This window comes from Gossypium raimondii, chromosome 4 (genome assembly GCF_025698545.1).
Source record: "Gossypium raimondii isolate GPD5lz chromosome 4, ASM2569854v1, whole genome shotgun sequence".
Classification (NCBI taxonomy): domain Eukaryota; kingdom Viridiplantae; phylum Streptophyta; class Magnoliopsida; order Malvales; family Malvaceae; genus Gossypium; species Gossypium raimondii.
In genome coordinates this window covers 24,956,143-24,965,865 of record NC_068568.1, presented here as the reverse complement: position 1 = coordinate 24,965,865, position 9,723 = coordinate 24,956,143, and positions in this window count along the sequence as shown.

Genomic DNA, 9,723 nt, shown 5'->3' with positions numbered 1-9,723 from the left:
GAGAGTTTGAATGATTAAATATCAACATGAGAAATATTAATATTTATAAGTGACGGAAATAGTTAAATGAAAATGTAAGAAGAGATAAGTATGGAAAGTGCCATGGTCGTAGAATAAAATGTGAATATAAAATTTTACGGTACCTTGATGAAATTTAAAATGAAAAATTAATTTAAAAATGGTACATGGCAATCTCAATGATGATTGATCGATATAGAAGAACAAAAGTAAATTATGACATTAAAAAGCCATTAAGTGATTTAGTGAAAAAGAATAAGGTGAAAATAGAGATAACAATGCTTTGATTCATATAATATATAAATTTGGAAAATGATACATTCTATGAAATATAAAATGTATTGATAAAGTGTACTAAAGGAACAATTGGTAGCTCAAAAGCTTTAATGAAAATAGATTATGAATGTTTAACATATGGGAAATTAATGTAACAAAACTGAATAGTTCTTATTGAGAATTCCATAGTGGACATAAGAGGGAAAGAGTGCAAATTCATGATTTTAAAAGTGAATGAGTGTCAAATGGATGCTCACCTTTGAACATTATATGTAAATGCTACATTGACAAGTGAAAAAGGGAAATATGTATGCATGAGTTCCTTCATGAATGTATGAAATTTGTATGAAATGATATGTATGTAATGACCCGGTTTCTAGTGGTGTTAAAGAAGATAGTTTCTGAACCCCGTTTCCATAAATCGAGTCTGTAAATATTAAATAGGGATATTTACGAAGTCAGTGTATAGATGAATTAAAATTCAGTTATGTAATTTAGCCAAAATTGTGGTTAATTAAGGACTAAAGACTAAATTGTAAAAGTTTAATCACTATAGATTTTTAATTAGGAAACGACTTGGGGACCTAGAAATTATCCAAAGGGTAAAAATGATAAATAGACCAAATTAAAATATATGACAATGGGATTTTATGGTGGATACCATTAACTTAAACTAATTAAATATTTATGTTAATTAGTTAAGGTTAAAATATGTTAATTTAAGTATAAATAATAAACATAATGGAAAGAAAGAGAAAATGTTATCTTCTTCATTTTCAACTTGTGGAACTTACGTGCCAAATTTGTGTGTTGGATGAGATCCGTGTATCCGTTCAAGTTCAAGTCAGGTTACTAGGGGTATAATATGTAAAGTTGATAAATGGTATATGAATTGAATTGATAATGTGACTGCTGATTCAAAGATAAGTTGCAATATATGAATATTGATAGCATGTGAAAGATCATGCGAACCAGATATACGAGCCCAGAAGGGCGATATAAAAACATGACAAATCAATTAATTCAATTCGAAAATGGTATGTTAACATGATCGTATGTTATGAATTGAATAGAAATGTGAACATCAATCATGCTAATATTTTAATAAGGTATATTCTTTAGATTGGTTAATTGAAACATATATAGATTGATTCATATAGTTTTGTTAGTACTTTAGTTACATATGCTAATTGAAATATTGATTGAAAATTTGGTATGAATAGCATATTGATTGGATGAAAATGAGATTTGAAATGAATATATGGAATTGATTTAACTTATATCATATTGTCATGAATCATGGAAATACCACTGAGCATTATCGTTCAATGTACAGTTTGCTTTTCCCGTGTGCAGGTATAGGTACATCTCAGGGTCTTGAGAAGTGATTCAACATCCAAGAAGAGATCCCCGACTCAACAATGTTTGTATAGTCTCATTTTGTTCGTTATACGACATGTACCTAGGTTTAGTCAGTTTTGGTATATACATAATCTTATGAATGTTAATGTTAGAAATGGTAACTTGAGAATGGTCAAATGGATTGATTTTGTGCTAGAGTTTGGCCCTTAGTTGGATTGCTTAATATGTTTCCATAATAGTGATCTATATATGGATGTGTATGACTATATAGCAGAAGCTTGAAAAATTGCCATAAATGTATAAATTTGGAATTAAATTTATTTTAATGCATATATGATAAGATATGTTAGAAATGTAAAATTTAGGTAGGTATAATTGGATGAATAGGTATATGATTGAGGTAAATTGGTTTTCTAGGTGGAGCTTGTTGGTACCAATTTGGACCTTTGGAAAACAGTTAGTCACGTTACAACGACATCCTCTTAGCTTCACGACGAGACCAAACAGAGAGTTACGTCATGACGATGTAGTCTCAATGTCATGACGTGTAAGACCTCTTTCCCTTTTCGATCGTCAGACCTGAGCTATGAGATGTTACAAACATTACTAGAATAATTACCGATGGAAATATAGAAATCATGTCAATCAAACAATAATTTATAACCTAAACACATTCATAATGTGATTTACAACTAAATCTGAGCTTAAATCGAGCTTAAATCAAGCTTACATAAGCTCTTTTGGTGATCCAAACACGAATTAGGACCAAATTGTAAAGTTTTAAAAATGTTGACTCCACGTCATGACAAGGCTTTTCCCACATCATGACGTTACCAAGGCAGTGAGTCACGTCACAATGTCGGTCCACTTGACGTCAGGACGTCAAATTGTCTGACCGACGTTGCAACGAGAAGTACCCTACATTATGACAAGAAATCTGTTTTTGGTAAAATTTGGCCCTTTAGTATCTATTTCACGCCAAGTCAAACCATTTGCTCAAATGGTACATATGAGTATTCAAACCTGCACAAAACCATTCCAAAACATAACATATAACAACCTTATAGTCATATAACCAATATGCCTTGTTGGCACCATTTCACATCAAAACTATGTGAACTATTCATGTTCTCAAAGCAATACACATTCAAAGATACCATATAATCATCTCAAAGCATTACTATCCATCATACCATTTTAGTACCAAGATACCATTCAAGTTCATTAACTATAGCATAATCATAGTACCAAATATACATTCATATACATAATTTACATCCAACCAAAATCAACATCACATACAGCGACCAAAAGGATGATTTTTGGATTTACATCTATATCCACAACCACACCTATGTGTCACGGGCCATAGTTCAAAGCCGGTGACCATCGCACACAATGCATCCCATGGAGGTCTATCATTGACATAGGGATCATTTGGCCCACAAAAACTGGCCCGATTCAATGAGCTGTTCTAGAAGCTTGTCAGATTAAGGCTTGGGTGGCCCAATGATGCTGATTTGGAAAGATAAGCTACCTTGGTAAATAGGGAAACTAATCTTAGAAGATTGAAGGGTATCATATCTTGTAAGATTAGATTAGATTTGATTATGTAAATTGATTATGTAATATTGTAAATCCCTAGATTTAAGGGATAGACTAATCTCGTCTGTTAGTGTAACTTGATCTAGACCGTCAGTTTTAGGGGAGCTCAACTATAAATAGAGAGCCTCCCCCTTACTTGTAACTCACTTTATTCTTGGATTGTTTCTTGTATTCTTTGAGAGAAAATAATACAGTTGAGAGCATTTACTCAAACACCTCTCGTGCATAGTTTTTTGTGGCTTTCTGTTGTCTTTAGCTTTCTTTTGGCATAATTGCTTCCATTATACAAATTGGTGCCTTAGAAGAATTCCAAAGGAATCCTCACTTGTGGTGGTTAGGCTAACTTAGATGAGTTTGGAACAAATGGATCACCTAAGGCCACACGAAATGCAAGACAAAAGTTCTAACCCCATGACAAGTGGTATTTGGAAGGCACCGTTGGGATGTCGAATGAAGAATTCGATCAAAATTGGGCCAAAAAACCAATCCTTATGAAGGAAAAGTTGTTGGCTCTAGAGGAACATGTGGATAAACTTGAGCAGTCCATGGAGGACGTAAAGGAGTCACTCGCTGTGGTCGAGGATCACATAGACGACTAGAAGGATCAGTTTAGAGACTATGTGAAGATGTCTCTCAATTCTACTGTGGATAAGGTAAATGAGTTGTTAAATTGACACAGAGATAAGCTAACAGAGAGGAATGATGCTGTTGAGGCCATGCTGATGGCTTTTAAGGAGGAAACAATGGCCACGACAAAGGTTTTGAGCATAAGAATTGAGGAGCTCAATGGAGAGCTTGCCTTGTGTTGAGCTGCCATGGGGAACAGAGTGGTGAGTGCAACACTTAATTACAAGGAGGTCCTGAAGTTGAAAGAGTCTATGGGGACAAGGTCTGCATGCGATGTGGACAATTTCTTGTGGAGGATGGAGCACTACTTCCATGCCAAAGGCATCATGGACGATGCGAGTAAGGTAAATATTGCTTCAATGTTTCTTACTGATATTGCGCTTTTATGGTGGTGAGGTAGGCCCACAGATAAAAGGCATTGTGAGATTGAGACTTGGGATGAGTTCCAATGTGAGTTGAAGGAACAGTTTTACCCAAAACTTGCCAAAGAGGAAGCTCGGGAAAAGTTGCGATAGCTAACGCAATAAGGCACAATGGGGGAGTATGTTCAAGAGTTCAGGGAACTCATGTTTCAAATTTTAGATGTGACAAAAAAAGAGGCATTACTTGTTTTCATGAATGGATTAAAGCCGTGGGTCAGACAGGAAGTGGAACAAGGAGGTGTCCAAGAGTTGTCGAAAGCTATTATGGTAGCAGAGTCCGTGGTCAAGCTTGGTCTAGGGAAAAATAAGCTTGAGTCTTCTAAGTTCGAGGAAAGGGGCGTATGTGAAGGGAATCACAAGGAAGATGATAATGGCGGTGGTAATGGCAACGATGGTGGTAAAGGGAAACCACGAGTTGAGAAGAAACCCAGCAAAAAGAGGGGCAAGTTGAAATGTTTTCTTTCTGACGGTCCACATATGTTGAATAAATGTCTGAAGAAATTTGCGCTTTCTAAGAAGAAGAAGTCGAAAGGTAAGGCCTTAATACTTGGTTCAAGCGCAAGGAGTGTCGAAGCCAAGGAGGCCTAAAGCGAGAAGAAGCCAGTAGAGTGCTTATTGTGTCATGGTTCGCATAGGTTGGGAAAATGTCCGAAGAAGTCTACCATCGAAGGGGACAATGCGTCAGACAAGGAGTCTAAGAAACTTGGTTCGAACAAGGGAAAACCAAGAGGGTAAAGAGGAGCAAGAAGAAGCGAGTAAAGTGTTTCTTGTGCTGTGGTCCGCATAAGTTACGGAACTGTTTAAAGAAAGGGCAACATCAGAGCTTGTTGAGTCATTGGAGGGGCTTCCACCCAAGGAAGAGGTGAGTTTGTCCTCAAACTTAAGGGAAAAAGTTACGATTAAAATAGTAAAGCTGGACTAATGAGGCTCAATTTGAGTAAAACGACGGAGTTGGTCGAGTCATTGGCGAGACTTCCACTAATGGAAGAGGTGAGTTTGGCATCAGACTTAGAGGAAGAAGTAGCGATGCAAACTTTGAAGCTAGGATCAATGAAGATTACTTTTGTTGGCACATTGGAGGAGGTACCACCTTTGGGAGATGTGGGTTATGCATCAAAATTTAGGAAAGTAATAATGCAAGTTGGACAGTTGACCTGAGTAAATGCTGTGAGAAAGGTACATTCCAAACACTTTGACAGTGTTTTGCATTCTAACTTGTTAGCTTGGTAAGAATGTAAGGGCCCTTTTGAAGTTCTTAAACAAGGAGACTGAGGGACTGTGGGCAATTCGAAACCAAGTGGTGTGAATCAAGAGGATTCTATTCGAAGTGAGTTAGAATGTGGGCAAGAGAGAGACATAACTTCTTGCTTTTGAGATGTACTAACGAGTGGGATGGTTCGAGTTAAGAGGCAACGCAAGCCGAGGAAAAATTTCTGAAGGAAGGAAAAAGCTAAGACATTGAGACGAGACCGAGACAAACAAGTCAATGTCATTCTGAAGGCGCAATGAGGGCGTTGTGAGAATGGGTGGGGGAGAATGTCACAGGCCGCAGTTCAAAGCCCGTGACCATCGCACATAATGTATCCCATGGAGGTCTATCATTGACATGTGGATCATTTGGCCCTCGAGAATTGGCCAGATACAATGAGTTGTTGGAGAACCCTGTCAGATTAAGGCTTGGGTGGCCCAATGATGCTGATTTGGAAAGATAAACTACCTTGGTAAATAGGGAAACTAATCTTAGAATATTGAGGGGTATCATATCTTGTAAGATTAGATTAGATTAGATTTTGTAAATTGATTATGTAATATTGTAAATCCCTAGATTTAAGGGATAGACTAATCTCATCCGTCGATGTAACTTGATCTAGACTGTCGGTTTTGGAAGAGCTCAACTATAAATAGAGAGCCTCCCCCTCATTTGTAATTCACTTTATTCTTTGATTGTTTCTTGTATTCTTTGAAAGAAAATAACACAGTTGAGAGTATTTACTCAAACACCTCTTGTGCATAGTTTTCTATGGCTTTCTGTTGTCTTTAGCTTTCATTTGGCATAATTGCTTCCGCTATACTAATTGGTGCATTGGAGGAATTCTAAAGGAATCCTCACTTGTTGTGGTTAGGCTGACTTAGATGAGTTTGAAACAAACAGATTGCCTAAGGTCGCATAGAATGCGAAACAAAAGCTCTAGCCTTTTGACATATGTAAATGCCATATATAACCGGGTCAAAATGAAGAAAAGTCTTCCAAATCGTACGATGGGTAGTGTGAGCTTTGGTGTGATTCGACTAATCCGACCTTGTCCAATGATCTAAAAGGAAGAAAATGAAAACACGTAAGCATGCTAGTGCTTAGGAAATTCGTGCGGAAATTTAACTTAACTTACCTCGGCATTAAATAACATAAGCAGTTGAAATTTCAATAACATAAAACATAGAATTACCCTTTGCAACCTTTGTGCAATTTCACATAACAAATAACTTAGTTAGTCCAACATCAATGTATAGTTGAGTAAATCACTTTATAATTCTTTACATTACTAAATCATTGAATACCATGAAAAAACATGCTCATCTTATAACTTTACAGTTGAAAGACTTATTCATTCATTTTTTATTCATTTAATTAATAGTTTCACCCGAAGAATTATAGTTAGAAAATCAACACCGGTACATAGTACCTATTGTATGTATATGGCATGATAGTCAACACCGGTACATAGTACCTATTGTATTTATATGGCATGAAAGCCAACATCGGTAAATAGTACCTGCTGTATGTATATAGCATGATAGCCAACACCGGTACATAATACTTGCTGTATTTATATAGCATGAAAGCCGATACTAGTACATACTACCTGTTGTATGTATATCCTAATTGTTTACTAAGTTCACTATGGCCATGATTCCATTTCTAATCTTTTAAACTATCATAACATTGTCATATACATGTAACATGATTCAATTAACAATCTATGAATCTTCCATTTCAAATAACTACTAATTTCACACAAGACTATTGTCGTATTTATTCTATTTCAATCTCTGTACTTGTATACACTTTTTCATATTTCAAAAACAATCCAAATAAATTTTAAATCGTATAATATCATCATATACACACCAATAATTTATACAATAATTTTCACGATCATTCAATATTTCATATATTACGATTTAACCCATTTGATGTCAAAAGCTTTATGTGTGTATATATATCATTTCTAACTAATAATAAAACAAGATAATACAAAGAAATCAATAATTAATAAAGTAAGTCCATATGAACTTACCTAAACAGAAAAACAATAAATGCGACTCCATGCACTTCTCCACAATTTTTCCTTTTCCAAGCTTAGCTTCCTGTTGATTTAATTCTTGATCTATATAATAATTTTAATTCAGTTTATCAATTCTAGAAAATTAATAACATAGTATGATATGCATGAGCCCATTTTCTTTCATTTTTACAAAACACCTAAGGTTTTGTATTTTATTCAATATTTTCATTTTAGTCTCTATACTCACAAACTAACATTTAACTTTACAACTTAGTGCCCTTTTATTTCTAAGCTTAAAAGCTAATATAAAAACACCAAAAGCTTCAACAATCGTTAATGGTAACATTTTAAATTGTTAACAGTTTTGAAAGCGAAGGTATGTGTTAGCTAAATCGAGTTACAACGATCTGAAAAACATAAAATTTATGAAAAACGAACTTGATTTGGCTTACCAAGCAAAAGAAGAAAGTTGGAGCATTCAACAATGGCTTCTCCCCTAATCTTTTTGTTTTTAGGTGATGGGAAAGAGAAATGACAAAGATGATGACATCTTTTCCTTTCTTTTACTTAATATTTATTTTATTATTATAAAATATAAAAGTTCAATATTATTCTAATAATTTTCACACCAAGCCGCCCACCATCATAAAACATGGCATAATTTCCATTTTAGGTCTCTTAAATATCATTTTAGTTTTTAAGTAACTAAAATTTATAACAATTAATTTTTACGAATTTTTTCTTTACAATTAGTCATTGTATCTTAATTAGTTACTAAATTGGTGAAATTACTTATCCAAGATCTAATTCACCTATATAATAACTTTGTAAATATTTGATAAAAGTATTTATGAGCTTGATTTACGAAAATGAGATCCCGATACCTCATTTTTGGGACCCACTAACTTTAAAGTTGATTCACTTGTACCTTGACTAATTTTTGAATTAACAAGTTCATCAGACTAGAGTTCAATATAATTATAATTGACTCGTAAATATTAATAAATAATATTTATGGACTCAATCATTAAAAAATAGGGTTTCAAAATCAACATTTACAGTACCATTGAAAACAAACGATTACACGATGAGCCAAGTCAGTATGTTGTGTCACGACGAGGAAATCTCGAAGTTGTGATGTCAACCCGGTACTTTGAAATCTTTACAATTTGGTCCTATTTAATTTCAGGTTAGCAAAAGAGCTCTTGTAAGCTCATATAAAATAATCATATAGCATATTATGGGCATATATTACTCATATTTGAATATATAATGGTTCTAAATTGAATGAAATTGTTTGTAGTTGCTCTAGCAAAAAAATGTGTCATCTTGTAGCTTGGACCTGACGATTAGGTCGATTGTCGGGGTGTTACAATGTGTATGTGGATATGATGATGGTAAAATGAAATTGAAGTTGCTAATTAAAATTTGCCCCTATTAAACTTAAAGAAATGTAGTTACGATACAGTTGGCATGCCAATAGGGATATACATTGTAACATCCTCGAAAACCTCTAGGTAGTAACCTTATTATTTTGAGCAATTACGAGTTAAATTATTCATAGTAAATAAAATGTGATTCACAACTGCTAATGGAGAAGTGGTAGGAAACCAGAGAAAATTTAAAAGACTAATGTATTGAAAAAACTTAATCCGGGGTATAAACTAAATTGTAAGGTTTTACAAAGTGTTAGGGTCAAAGTGAGAAATTAAAAGTACAAAAGAATTAAATCAAATCAGTGGTGAAAGATGAGAGGACATAGAGAGCAATTTCACCAAGATCAAGTAGATAAGTATGAAGGATATTTTATTTTAGTTATAATAATATTTTATTTTTATCACCATTACTATTATGATTATTATATTAAATTAAATTATTTTTATTAAAATATTAGAGATATTTTAGAGGAAGGATGGAGAGAATTCTCCATCTTCTTCCTTATTCATGTTACCATCATTAGAAAGAAAGATAAGTTTTCTTTCTTCTACAATTTGGTCCTCCATTTTCATTAAAGGCCTTTATAAGCTCAAAACCATCAAATTTTCGTAGAAACCTTAACTAAGCAAAGTTACCCACAACTTAGCAAGCTTAGTTTTCAAGTTAGAAGTGGGGAGTACATGTTTGAAGAG